We start from the raw sequence: 12,357 nt of genomic DNA, 5'->3' as shown, positions 1-12,357 counted from the left end.
CCATTCTCTGACACTTTAACCGTTAACCTTGGTTCAAACATTTAACATCACAAGTACACGCAGTGTATTTCAGATAATTAATGAATTCAGATGTCACAATGATCGTTTACATGGATAAGGAGTCCTACTGAATCAATTACTGCCGTTTATATCTAACTAATGATTGTTTTTGTAAAAGTGTAACGTCGAGCCTCAGCAGCTTTCTCACTCCTTATGTGCTACTGTATAAAACCTGGTTTTGCGCCTGCACTAATTGCTTACGGCCATACCACCCTGAACACGCCCGATCTCGTCTGATCTCGGAAGCTAAGCAGGGTCGGGCCTGGTTAGTACTTGGATGGGAGACCGCCTGGGAATACCAGGTGCTGTAAGCTTTTTCTTTTTCAACTCGAGCTCATTGACTCCGTGGCCTACCGTGGCGTACCGTGACCTGATGTTTACTGCCAACCGCTTTGGAGGATTTAAGCAACATACAAAAACTGACAACGTCTCTCAAAACTATTTTTGTGAAACATGAGGACAGTATAGTGATACTGCCAGCAGGGAGCACCAGAGAGCTGAACCGACAGTTGTACATTTCTTAAACTTTCACCAACACAAACACGCACGCTCACTTCAGATCATGGGAGGACGTCAAAAAATCACCACCCATTCTCTGACACTTTAACCGTTAACCTTGGTTCAAACATTTAACATCACACGCACACGCAGTGTATTTCAGATAATTAATGAATTCAGATGTCACAATGATCGTTTACATGGATAAGGAGTCCTACTGAATCAATTACTGCCGTTTATATCTAACTAATGATTGTTTTTGTAAGAGTGTAACGTCGAGCCTCAGCAGCTTTCTCACTCCTTATGTGCTACTGTATAAAACCTGGTTTTGCGCCTGCACTAATTGCTTACGGCCATACCACCCTGAACACGCCCGATCTCGTCTGATCTCGGAAGCTAAGCAGGGTCGGGCCTGGTTAGTACTTGGATGGGAGACCGCCTGGGAATACCAGGTGCTGTAAGCTTTTTCTTTTTCAACTCGAGCTCATTGCCTCCGTGGCCTACCGTGGCGTACCGTGACCTGATGTTTACTGCCAACCGCTTTGGAGGATTTAAGCAACATACAAAAACTGACAACGTCTCTCAAAACTATTTTTGTGAAACATGAGGACAGTATAGTGATACTGCCAGCAGGGAGCACCAGAGAGCTGAACCGACAGTTGTACATTTCTTAAACTTTCACCAACACAAACACGCACGCTCACTTCAGATCATGGGAGGACGTCAAAAAATCACCACCCATTCTCTGACACTTTAACCGTTAACCTTGGTTCAAACATTTAACATCACACGCACACGCAGTGTATTTCAGATAATTAATGAATTCAGATGTCACAATGATCGTTTACATGGATAAGGAGTCCTACTGAATCAATTACTGCCGTTTATATCTAACTAATGATTGTTTTTGTAAAAGTGTAACGTCGAGCCTCAGCAGCTTTCTCACTCCTTATGTGCTACTGTATAAAACCTGGTTTTGCGCCTGCACTAATTGCTTACGGCCATACCACCCTGAACACGCCCGATCTCGTCTGATCTCGGAAGCTAAGCAGGGTCGGGCCTGGTTAGTACTTGGATGGGAGACCGCCTGGGAATACCAGGTGCTGTAAGCTTTTTCTTTTTCAACTCGAGCTCATTGACTCCGTGGCCTACCGTGGCGTACCGTGACCTGATGTTTACTGCCAACCGCTTTGGAGGATTTAAGCAACATACAAAAACTGACAACGTCTCTCAAAACTATTTTTGTGAAACATGAGGACAGTATAGTGATACTGCCAGCAGGGAGCACCAGAGAGCTGAACCGACAGTTGTACATTTCTTAAACTTTCACCAACACAAACACGCACGCTCACTTCAGATCATGGGAGGACGTCAAAAAATCACCACCCATTCTCTGACACTTTAACCGTTAACCTTGGTTCAAACATTTAACATCACACGCACACGCAGTGTATTTCAGATAATTAATGAATTCAGATGTCACAATGATCGTTTACATGGATAAGGAGTCCTACTGAATCAATTACTGCCGTTTATATCTAACTAATGATTGTTTTTGTAAAAGTGTAACGTCGAGCCTCAGCAGCTTTCTCACTCCTTATGTGCTACTGTATAAAACCTGGTTTTGCGCCTGCACTAATTGCTTACGGCCATACCACCCTGAACACGCCCGATCTCGTCTGATCTCGGAAGCTAAGCAGGGTCGGGCCTGGTTAGTACTTGGATGGGAGACCGCCTGGGAATACCAGGTGCTGTAAGCTTTTTCTTTTTCAACTCGAGCTCATTGACTCCGTGGCCTACCGTGGCGTACCGTGACCTGATGTTTACTGCCAACCGCTTTGGAGGATTTAAGCAACATACAAAAACTGACAACGTCTCTCAAAACTATTTTTGTGAAACATGAGGACAGTATAGTGATACTGCCAGCAGGGAGCACCAGAGAGCTGAACCGACAGTTGTACATTTCTTAAACTTTCACCAACACAAACACGCACGCTCACTTCAGATCATGGGAGGACGTCAAAAAATCACCACCCATTCTCTGACACTTTAACCGTTAACCTTGGTTCAAACATTTAACATCACACGCACACGCAGTGTATTTCAGATAATTAATGAATTCAGATGTCACAATGATCGTTTACATGGATAAGGAGTCCTACTGAATCAATTACTGCCGTTTATATCTAACTAATGATTGTTTTTGTAAAAGTGTAACGTCGAGCCTCAGCAGCTTTCTCACTCCTTATGTGCTACTGTATAAAACCTGGTTTTGCGCCTGCACTAATTGCTTACGGCCATACCACCCTGAACACGCCCGATCTCGTCTGATCTCGGAAGCTAAGCAGGGTCGGGCCTGGTTAGTACTTGGATGGGAGACCGCCTGGGAATACCAGGTGCTGTAAGCTTTTTCTTTTTCAACTCGAGCTCATTGCCTCCGTGGCCTACCGTGGCGTACCGTGACCTGATGTTTACTGCCAACCGCTTTGGAGGATTTAAGCAACATACAAAAACTGACAACGTCTCTCAAAACTATTTTTGTGAAACATGAGGACAGTATAGTGATACTGCCAGCAGGGAGCACCAGAGAGCTGAACCGACAGTTGTACATTTCTTAAACTTTCACCAACACAAACACGCACGCTCACTTCAGATCATGGGAGGACGTCAAAAAATCACCACCCATTCTCTGACACTTTAACCGTTAACCTTGGTTCAAACATTTAACATCACACGCACACGCAGTGTATTTCAGATAATTAATGAATTCAGATGTCACAATGATCGTTTACATGGATAAGGAGTCCTACTGAATCAATTACTGCCGTTTATATCTAACTAATGATTGTTTTTGTAAAGTGTAACGTCGAGCCTCAGCAGCTTTCTCACTCCTTATGTGCTACTGTATAAAACCTGGTTTTGCGCCTGCACTAATTGCTTACGGCCATACCACCCTGAACACGCCCGATCTCGTCTGATCTCGGAAGCTAAGCAGGGTCGGGCCTGGTTAGTACTTGGATGGGAGACCGCCTGGGAATACCAGGTGCTGTAAGCTTTTTCTTTTTCAACTCGAGCTCATTGCCTCCGTGGCCTACCGTGGCGTACCGTGACCTGATGTTTACTGCCAACCGCTTTGGAGGATTTAAGCAACATACAAAAACTGACAACGTCTCTCAAAACTATTTTTGTGAAACATGAGGACAGTATAGTGATACTGCCAGCAGGGAGCACCAGAGAGCTGAACCGACAGTTGTACATTTCTTAAACTTTCACCAACACAAACACGCACGCTCACTTCAGATCATGGGAGGACGTCAAAAAATCACCACCCATTCTCTGACACTTTAACCGTTAACCTTGGTTCAAACATTTAACATCACACGCACACGCAGTGTATTTCAGATAATTAATGAATTCAGATGTCACAATGATCGTTTACATGGATAAGGAGTCCTACTGAATCAATTACTGCCGTTTATATCTAACTAATGATTGTTTTTGTAAAAGTGTAACGTCGAGCCTCAGCAGCTTTCTCACTCCTTATGTGCTACTGTATAAAACCTGGTTTTGCGCCTGCACTAATTGCTTACGGCCATACCACCCTGAACACGCCCGATCTCGTCTGATCTCGGAAGCTAAGCAGGGTCGGGCCTGGTTAGTACTTGGATGGGAGACCGCCTGGGAATACCAGGTGCTGTAAGCTTTTTCTTTTTCAACTCGAGCTCATTGACTCCGTGGCCTACCGTGGCGTACCGTGACCTGATGTTTACTGCCAACCGCTTTGGAGGATTTAAGCAACATACAAAAACTGACAACGTCTCTCAAAACTATTTTTGTGAAACATGAGGACAGTATAGTGATACTGCCAGCAGGGAGCACCAGAGAGCTGAACCGACAGTTGTACATTTCTTAAACTTTCACCAACACAAACACGCACGCTCACTTCAGATCATGGGAGGACGTCAAAAAATCACCACCCATTCTCTGACACTTTAACCGTTAACCTTGGTTCAAACATTTAACATCACACGCACACGCAGTGTATTTCAGATAATTAATGAATTCAGATGTCACAATGATCGTTTACATGGATAAGGAGTCCTACTGAATCAATTACTGCCGTTTATATCTAACTAATGATTGTTTTTGTAAAAGTGTAACGTCGAGCCTCAGCAGCTTTCTCACTCCTTATGTGCTACTGTATAAAACCTGGTTTTGCGCCTGCACTAATTGCTTACGGCCATACCACCCTGAACACGCCCGATCTCGTCTGATCTCGGAAGCTAAGCAGGGTCGGGCCTGGTTAGTACTTGGATGGGAGACCGCCTGGGAATACCAGGTGCTGTAAGCTTTTTCTTTTTCAACTCGAGCTCATTGACTCCGTGGCCTACCGTGGCGTACCGTGACCTGATGTTTACTGCCAACCGCTTTGGAGGATTTAAGCAACATACAAAAACTGACAACGTCTCTCAAAACTATTTTTGTGAAACATGAGGACAGTATAGTGATACTGCCAGCAGGGAGCACCAGAGAGCTGAACCGACAGTTGTACATTTCTTAAACTTTCACCAACACAAACACGCACGCTCACTTCAGATCATGGGAGGACGTCAAAAAATCACCACCCATTCTCTGACACTTTAACCGTTAACCTTGGTTCAAACATTTAACATCACACGCACACGCAGTGTATTTCAGATAATTAATGAATTCAGATGTCACAATGATCGTTTACATGGATAAGGAGTCCTACTGAATCAATTACTGCCGTTTATATCTAACTAATGATTGTTTTTGTAAAAGTGTAACGTCGAGCCTCAGCAGCTTTCTCACTCCTTATGTGCTACTGTATAAAACCTGGTTTTGCGCCTGCACTAATTGCTTACGGCCATACCACCCTGAACACGCCCGATCTCGTCTGATCTCGGAAGCTAAGCAGGGTCGGGCCTGGTTAGTACTTGGATGGGAGACCGCCTGGGAATACCAGGTGCTGTAAGCTTTTTCTTTTTCAACTCGAGCTCATTGCCTCCGTGGCCTACCGTGGCGTACCGTGACCTGATGTTTACTGCCAACCGCTTTGGAGGATTTAAGCAACATACAAAAACTGACAACGTCTCTCAAAACTATTTTTGTGAAACATGAGGACAGTATAGTGATACTGCCAGCAGGGAGCACCAGAGAGCTGAACCGACAGTTGTACATTTCTTAAACTTTCACCAACACAAACACGCACGCTCACTTCAGATCATGGGAGGACGTCAAAAAATCACCACCCATTCTCTGACACTTTAACCGTTAACCTTGGTTCAAACATTTAACATCACACGCACACGCAGTGTATTTCAGATAATTAATGAATTCAGATGTCACAATGATCGTTTACATGGATAAGGAGTCCTACTGAATCAATTACTGCCGTTTATATCTAACTAATGATTGTTTTTGTAAAAGTGTAACGTCGAGCCTCAGCAGCTTTCTCACTCCTTATGTGCTACTGTATAAAACCTGGTTTTGCGCCTGCACTAATTGCTTACGGCCATACCACCCTGAACACGCCCGATCTCGTCTGATCTCGGAAGCTAAGCAGGGTCGGGCCTGGTTAGTACTTGGATGGGAGACCGCCTGGGAATACCAGGTGCTGTAAGCTTTTTCTTTTTCAACTCGAGCTCATTGACTCCGTGGCCTACCGTGGCGTACCGTGACCTGATGTTTACTGCCAACCGCTTTGGAGGATTTAAGCAACATACAAAAACTGACAACGTCTCTCAAAACTATTTTTGTGAAACATGAGGACAGTATAGTGATACTGCCAGCAGGGAGCACCAGAGAGCTGAACCGACAGTTGTACATTTCTTAAACTTTCACCAACACAAACACGCACGCTCACTTCAGATCATGGGAGGACGTCAAAAAATCACCACCCATTCTCTGACACTTTAACCGTTAACCTTGGTTCAAACATTTAACATCACACGCACACGCAGTGTATTTCAGATAATTAATGAATTCAGATGTCACAATGATCGTTTACATGGATAAGGAGTCCTACTGAATCAATTACTGCCGTTTATATCTAACTAATGATTGTTTTTGTAAAAGTGTAACGTCGAGCCTCAGCAGCTTTCTCACTCCTTATGTGCTACTGTATAAAACCTGGTTTTGCGCCTGCACTAATTGCTTACGGCCATACCACCCTGAACACGCCCGATCTCGTCTGATCTCGGAAGCTAAGCAGGGTCGGGCCTGGTTAGTACTTGGATGGGAGACCGCCTGGGAATACCAGGTGCTGTAAGCTTTTTCTTTTTCAACTCGAGCTCATTGCCTCCGTGGCCTACCGTGGCGTACCGTGACCTGATGTTTACTGCCAACCGCTTTGGAGGATTTAAGCAACATACAAAAACTGACAACGTCTCTCAAAACTATTTTTGTGAAACATGAGGACAGTATAGTGATACTGCCAGCAGGGAGCACCAGAGAGCTGAACCGACAGTTGTACATTTCTTAAACTTTCACCAACACAAACACGCACGCTCACTTCAGATCATGGGAGGACGTCAAAAAATCACCACCCATTCTCTGACACTTTAACCGTTAACCTTGGTTCAAACATTTAACATCACACGCACACGCAGTGTATTTCAGATAATTAATGAATTCAGATGTCACAATGATCGTTTACATGGATAAGGAGTCCTACTGAATCAATTACTGCCGTTTATATCTAACTAATGATTGTTTTTGTAAAAGTGTAACGTCGAGCCTCAGCAGCTTTCTCACTCCTTATGTGCTACTGTATAAAACCTGGTTTTGCGCCTGCACTAATTGCTTACGGCCATACCACCCTGAACACGCCCGATCTCGTCTGATCTCGGAAGCTAAGCAGGGTCGGGCCTGGTTAGTACTTGGATGGGAGACCGCCTGGGAATACCAGGTGCTGTAAGCTTTTTCTTTTTCAACTCGAGCTCATTGCCTCCGTGGCCTACCGTGGCGTACCGTGACCTGATGTTTACTGCCAACCGCTTTGGAGGATTTAAGCAACATACAAAAACTGACAACGTCTCTCAAAACTATTTTTGTGAAACATGAGGACAGTATAGTGATACTGCCAGCAGGGAGCACCAGAGAGCTGAACCGACAGTTGTACATTTCTTAAACTTTCACCAACACAAACACGCACGCTCACTTCAGATCATGGGAGGACGTCAAAAAATCACCACCCATTCTCTGACACTTTAACCGTTAACCTTGGTTCAAACATTTAACATCACACGCACACGCAGTGTATTTCAGATAATTAATGAATTCAGATGTCACAATGATCGTTTACATGGATAAGGAGTCCTACTGAATCAATTACTGCCGTTTATATCTAACTAATGATTGTTTTTGTAAAAGTGTAACGTCGAGCCTCAGCAGCTTTCTCACTCCTTATGTGCTACTGTATAAAACCTGGTTTTGCGCCTGCACTAATTGCTTACGGCCATACCACCCTGAACACGCCCGATCTCGTCTGATCTCGGAAGCTAAGCAGGGTCGGGCCTGGTTAGTACTTGGATGGGAGACCGCCTGGGAATACCAGGTGCTGTAAGCTTTTTCTTTTTCAACTCGAGCTCATTGCCTCCGTGGCCTACCGTGGCGTACCGTGACCTGATGTTTACTGCCAACCGCTTTGGAGGATTTAAGCAACATACAAAAACTGACAACGTCTCTCAAAACTATTTTTGTGAAACATGAGGACAGTATAGTGATACTGCCAGCAGGGAGCACCAGAGAGCTGAACCGACAGTTGTACATTTCTTAAACTTTCACCAACACAAACACGCACGCTCACTTCAGATCATGGGAGGACGTCAAAAAATCACCACCCATTCTCTGACACTTTAACCGTTAACCTTGGTTCAAACATTTAACATCACACGCACACGCAGTGTATTTCAGATAATTAATGAATTCAGATGTCACAATGATCGTTTACATGGATAAGGAGTCCTACTGAATCAATTACTGCCGTTTATATCTAACTAATGATTGTTTTTGTAAAAGTGTAACGTCGAAGCCTCAGCAGCTTTCTCACTCCTTATGTGCTACTGTATAAAACCTGGTTTTGCGCCTGCACTAATTGCTTACGGCCATACCACCCTGAACACGCCCGATCTCGTCTGATCTCGGAAGCTAAGCAGGGTCGGGCCTGGTTAGTACTTGGATGGGAGACCGCCTGGGAATACCAGGTGCTGTAAGCTTTTCTTTTTCAACTCGAGCTCATTGACTCCGTGGCCTACCGTGGCGTACCGTGACCTGATGTTTACTGCCAACCGCTTTGGAGGATTTAAGCAACATACAAAAACTGACAACGTCTCTCAAAACTATTTTTGTGAAACATGAGGACAGTATAGTGATACTGCCAGCAGGGAGCACCAGAGAGCTGAACCGACAGTTGTACATTTCTTAAACTTTCACCAACACAAACACGCACGCTCACTTCAGATCATGGGAGGACGTCAAAAAATCACCACCCATTCTCTGACACTTTAACCGTTAACCTTGGTTCAAACATTTAACATCACACGCACACGCAGTGTATTTCAGATAATTAATGAATTCAGATGTCACAATGATCGTTTACATGGATAAGGAGTCCTACTGAATCAATTACTGCCGTTTATATCTAACTAATGATTGTTTTTGTAAAAGTGTAACGTCGAAGCCTCAGCAGCTTTCTCACTCCTTATGTGCTACTGTATAAAACCTGGTTTTGCGCCTGCACTAATTGCTTACGGCCATACCACCCTGAACACGCCCGATCTCGTCTGATCTCGGAAGCTAAGCAGGGTCGGGCCTGGTTAGTACTTGGATGGGAGACCGCCTGGGAATACCAGGTGCTGTAAGCTTTTTCTTTTTCAACTCGAGCTCATTGCCTCCGTGGCCTACCGTGGCGTACCGTGACCTGATGTTTACTGCCAACCGCTTTGGAGGATTTAAGCAACATACAAAAACTGACAACGTCTCTCAAAACTATTTTTGTGAAACATGAGGACAGTATAGTGATACTGCCAGCAGGGAGCACCAGAGAGCTGAACCGACAGTTGTACATTTCTTAAACTTTCACCAACACAAACACGCACGCTCACTTCAGATCATGGGAGGACGTCAAAAAATCACCACCCATTCTCTGACACTTTAACCGTTAACCTTGGTTCAAACATTTAACATCACACGCACACGCAGTGTATTTCAGATAATTAATGAATTCAGATGTCACAATGATCGTTTACATGGATAAGGAGTCCTACTGAATCAATTACTGCCGTTTATATCTAACTAATGATTGTTTTTGTAAAAGTGTAATGTCGAGCCTCAGCAGCTTTCTCACTCCTTATGTGCTACTGTATAAAACCTGGTTTTGCGCCTGCACTAATTGCTTACGGCCATACCACCCTGAACACGCCCGATCTCGTCTGATCTCGGAAGCTAAGCAGGGTCGGGCCTGGTTAGTACTTGGATGGGAGACCGCCTGGGAATACCAGGTGCTGTAAGCTTTTTCTTTTTCAACTCGAGCTCATTGCCTCCGTGGCCTACCGTGGCGTACCGTGACCTGATGTTTACTGCCAACCGCTTTGGAGGATTTAAGCAACATACAAAAACTGACAACGTCTCTCAAAACTATTTTTGTGAAACATGAGGACAGTATAGTGATACTGCCAGCAGGGAGCACCAGAGAGCTGAACCGACAGTTGTACATTTCTTAAACTTTCACCAACACAAACACGCACGCTCACTTCAGATCATGGGAGGACGTCAAAAAATCACCACCCATTCTCTGACACTTTAACCGTTAACCTTGGTTCAAACATTTAACATCACACGCACACGCAGTGTATTTCAGATAATTAATGAATTCAGATGTCACAATGATCGTTTACATGGATAAGGAGTCCTACTGAATCAATTACTGCCGTTTATATCTAACTAATGATTGTTTTTGTAAGAGTGTAACGTCGAGCCTCAGCAGCTTTCTCACTCCTTATGTGCTACTGTATAAAACCTGGTTTTGCGCCTGCACTAATTGCTTACGGCCATACCACCCTGAACACGCCCTATCTCGTCTGATCTCGGAAGCTAAGCAGGGTCGGGCCTGGTTAGTACTTGGATGGGAGACCGCCTGGGAATACCAGGTGCTGTAAGCATTTTCTTTTTCAACTCGAGCTCATTGCCTCCGTGGCCTACCGTGGCGTACCGTGACCTGATGTTTACTGCCAACCGCTTTGGAGGATTTAAGCAACATACAAAAACTGACAACGTCTCTCAAAACTATTTTTGTGAAACATGAGGACAGTATAGTGATACTGCCAGCAGGGAGCACCAGAGAGCTGAACCGACAGTTGTACATTTCTTAAACTTTCACCAACACAAACACGCACGCTCACTTCAGATCATGGGAGGACGTCAAAAAATCACCACCCATTCTCTGACACTTTAACCGTTAACCTTGGTTCAAACATTTAACATCACACGCACACGCAGTGTATTTCAGATAATTAATGAATTCAGATGTCACAATGATCGTTTACATGGATAAGGAGTCCTACTGAATCAATTACTGCCGTTTATATCTAACTAATGATTGTTTTTGTAAAAGTGTAACGTCGAGCCTCAGCAGCTTTCTCACTCCTTATGTGCTACTGTATAAAACCTGGTTTTGCGCCTGCACTAATTGCTTACGGCCATACCACCCTGAACACGCCCGATCTCGTCTGATCTCGGAAGCTAAGCAGGGTCGGGCCTGGTTAGTACTTGGATGGGAGACCGCCTGGGAATACCAGGTGCTGTAAGCTTTTTCTTTTTCAACTCGAGCTCATTGACTCCGTGGCCTACCGTGGCGTACCGTGACCTGATGTTTACTGCCAACCGCTTTGGAGGATTTAAGCAACATACAAAAACTGACAACGTCTCTCAAAACTATTTTTGTGAAACATGAGGACAGTATAGTGATACTGCCAGCAGGGAGCACCAGAGAGCTGAACCGACAGTTGTACATTTCTTAAACTTTCACCAACACAAACACGCACGCTCACTTCAGATCATGGGAGGACGTCAAAAAATCACCACCCATTCTCTGACACTTTAACCGTTAACCTTGGTTCAAACATTTAACATCACACACACACGCAGTGTATTTCAGATAATTAATGAATTCAGATGTCACAATGATCGTTTACATGGATAAGGAGTCCTACTGAATCAATTACTGCCGTTTATATCTAACTAATGATTGTTTTTGTAAAAGTGTAACGTCAAGCCTCAGCAGCTTTCTCACTCCTTATGTGCTACTGTATAAAACCTGGTTTTGCGCCTGAACTAATTGCTCACGGCCATATCACCCTGAACACGCCCGATCTCGTCTGATCTCGGAAGCTAAGCAGGGTCGGGGCTGGTTAGTACTTGGATGGGAGACCGCCTGGGAATACCAGGTGCTGTAAGCTTTTTCTTTTTCAACTCGAGCTCATTGACTCCGTGGCCTACCGTGGCGTACCGTGACCTGATGTTTACTGCCAACCGCTTTGGAGGATTTAAGCAACATACAAAAACTGACAACGTCTCTCAAAACTGTTTTTGTGAAACATGAGGACAGTATAGTGATACTGCCAGCAGGGAGCACCAGAGAGCTGAACCGACAGCTGTACATTTCTTAAACTTTCACCAACACAAACACGCACGCTCACTTCAGATCATGGGAGGACGTCAAAAAATCACCACCCATTCTCTGACACTTTAACCGTTAACCTTGGTTCAAACATTTAA

General features: G+C 44.5%; 19 non-coding genes across 19 annotated transcripts; all 19 read left to right on the top strand.

Annotated features, from left to right (window-relative positions):
• Positions 1-255: 255 nt before the first annotated feature.
• LOC130398294 (5S ribosomal RNA) lies at positions 256-374 on the top strand. Its single transcript, XR_008900871.1, has one exon. It is a non-coding gene; the product is annotated as a 5S ribosomal RNA (ribosomal RNA).
• A 529-nt stretch (positions 375-903) lies between these two features.
• On the top strand, positions 904-1,022 carry LOC130398293 (5S ribosomal RNA). The gene has a single exon (XR_008900870.1). It is a non-coding gene; the product is annotated as a 5S ribosomal RNA (ribosomal RNA).
• Positions 1,023-1,551: 529 nt separating this feature from the next.
• On the top strand, positions 1,552-1,670 carry LOC130398292 (5S ribosomal RNA). The gene has a single exon (XR_008900869.1). It is a non-coding gene; the product is annotated as a 5S ribosomal RNA (ribosomal RNA).
• Positions 1,671-2,199: 529 nt separating this feature from the next.
• LOC130398291 (5S ribosomal RNA) lies at positions 2,200-2,318 on the top strand. The gene has a single exon (XR_008900868.1). It is a non-coding gene; the product is annotated as a 5S ribosomal RNA (ribosomal RNA).
• Positions 2,319-2,847: 529 nt separating this feature from the next.
• LOC130398290 (5S ribosomal RNA) lies at positions 2,848-2,966 on the top strand. Its single transcript, XR_008900867.1, has one exon. It is a non-coding gene; the product is annotated as a 5S ribosomal RNA (ribosomal RNA).
• Positions 2,967-3,494: 528 nt separating this feature from the next.
• On the top strand, positions 3,495-3,613 carry LOC130398289 (5S ribosomal RNA). Its single transcript, XR_008900866.1, has one exon. It is a non-coding gene; the product is annotated as a 5S ribosomal RNA (ribosomal RNA).
• Positions 3,614-4,142: 529 nt separating this feature from the next.
• Positions 4,143-4,261, top strand: LOC130398287 (5S ribosomal RNA). Its single transcript, XR_008900864.1, has one exon. It is a non-coding gene; the product is annotated as a 5S ribosomal RNA (ribosomal RNA).
• A 529-nt stretch (positions 4,262-4,790) lies between these two features.
• Positions 4,791-4,909, top strand: LOC130398286 (5S ribosomal RNA). Its single transcript, XR_008900863.1, has one exon. It is a non-coding gene; the product is annotated as a 5S ribosomal RNA (ribosomal RNA).
• A 529-nt stretch (positions 4,910-5,438) lies between these two features.
• On the top strand, positions 5,439-5,557 carry LOC130398285 (5S ribosomal RNA). The gene has a single exon (XR_008900862.1). It is a non-coding gene; the product is annotated as a 5S ribosomal RNA (ribosomal RNA).
• Positions 5,558-6,086: 529 nt separating this feature from the next.
• LOC130398284 (5S ribosomal RNA) lies at positions 6,087-6,205 on the top strand. The gene has a single exon (XR_008900861.1). It is a non-coding gene; the product is annotated as a 5S ribosomal RNA (ribosomal RNA).
• A 529-nt stretch (positions 6,206-6,734) lies between these two features.
• Positions 6,735-6,853, top strand: LOC130398283 (5S ribosomal RNA). The gene has a single exon (XR_008900860.1). It is a non-coding gene; the product is annotated as a 5S ribosomal RNA (ribosomal RNA).
• Positions 6,854-7,382: 529 nt separating this feature from the next.
• On the top strand, positions 7,383-7,501 carry LOC130398282 (5S ribosomal RNA). The gene has a single exon (XR_008900859.1). It is a non-coding gene; the product is annotated as a 5S ribosomal RNA (ribosomal RNA).
• Positions 7,502-8,030: 529 nt separating this feature from the next.
• LOC130398281 (5S ribosomal RNA) lies at positions 8,031-8,149 on the top strand. The gene has a single exon (XR_008900858.1). It is a non-coding gene; the product is annotated as a 5S ribosomal RNA (ribosomal RNA).
• Positions 8,150-8,679: 530 nt separating this feature from the next.
• LOC130398280 (5S ribosomal RNA) lies at positions 8,680-8,798 on the top strand. Its single transcript, XR_008900857.1, has one exon. It is a non-coding gene; the product is annotated as a 5S ribosomal RNA (ribosomal RNA).
• A 529-nt stretch (positions 8,799-9,327) lies between these two features.
• On the top strand, positions 9,328-9,446 carry LOC130398279 (5S ribosomal RNA). The gene has a single exon (XR_008900856.1). It is a non-coding gene; the product is annotated as a 5S ribosomal RNA (ribosomal RNA).
• A 529-nt stretch (positions 9,447-9,975) lies between these two features.
• LOC130398278 (5S ribosomal RNA) lies at positions 9,976-10,094 on the top strand. Its single transcript, XR_008900855.1, has one exon. It is a non-coding gene; the product is annotated as a 5S ribosomal RNA (ribosomal RNA).
• A 529-nt stretch (positions 10,095-10,623) lies between these two features.
• Positions 10,624-10,742, top strand: LOC130394019 (5S ribosomal RNA). Its single transcript, XR_008897218.1, has one exon. It is a non-coding gene; the product is annotated as a 5S ribosomal RNA (ribosomal RNA).
• A 529-nt stretch (positions 10,743-11,271) lies between these two features.
• Positions 11,272-11,390, top strand: LOC130398276 (5S ribosomal RNA). Its single transcript, XR_008900853.1, has one exon. It is a non-coding gene; the product is annotated as a 5S ribosomal RNA (ribosomal RNA).
• A 529-nt stretch (positions 11,391-11,919) lies between these two features.
• On the top strand, positions 11,920-12,038 carry LOC130395380 (5S ribosomal RNA). Its single transcript, XR_008898442.1, has one exon. It is a non-coding gene; the product is annotated as a 5S ribosomal RNA (ribosomal RNA).
• Positions 12,039-12,357: the final 319 nt, after the last annotated feature.

This window comes from Gadus chalcogrammus, chromosome 12, assembly GCF_026213295.1.
Source record: "Gadus chalcogrammus isolate NIFS_2021 chromosome 12, NIFS_Gcha_1.0, whole genome shotgun sequence".
NCBI lineage: Eukaryota > Metazoa > Chordata > Actinopteri > Gadiformes > Gadidae > Gadus > Gadus chalcogrammus.
Note: the sequence above shows the minus strand (reverse complement) of the source record. Positions and strands in the feature narration are given on the sequence as shown.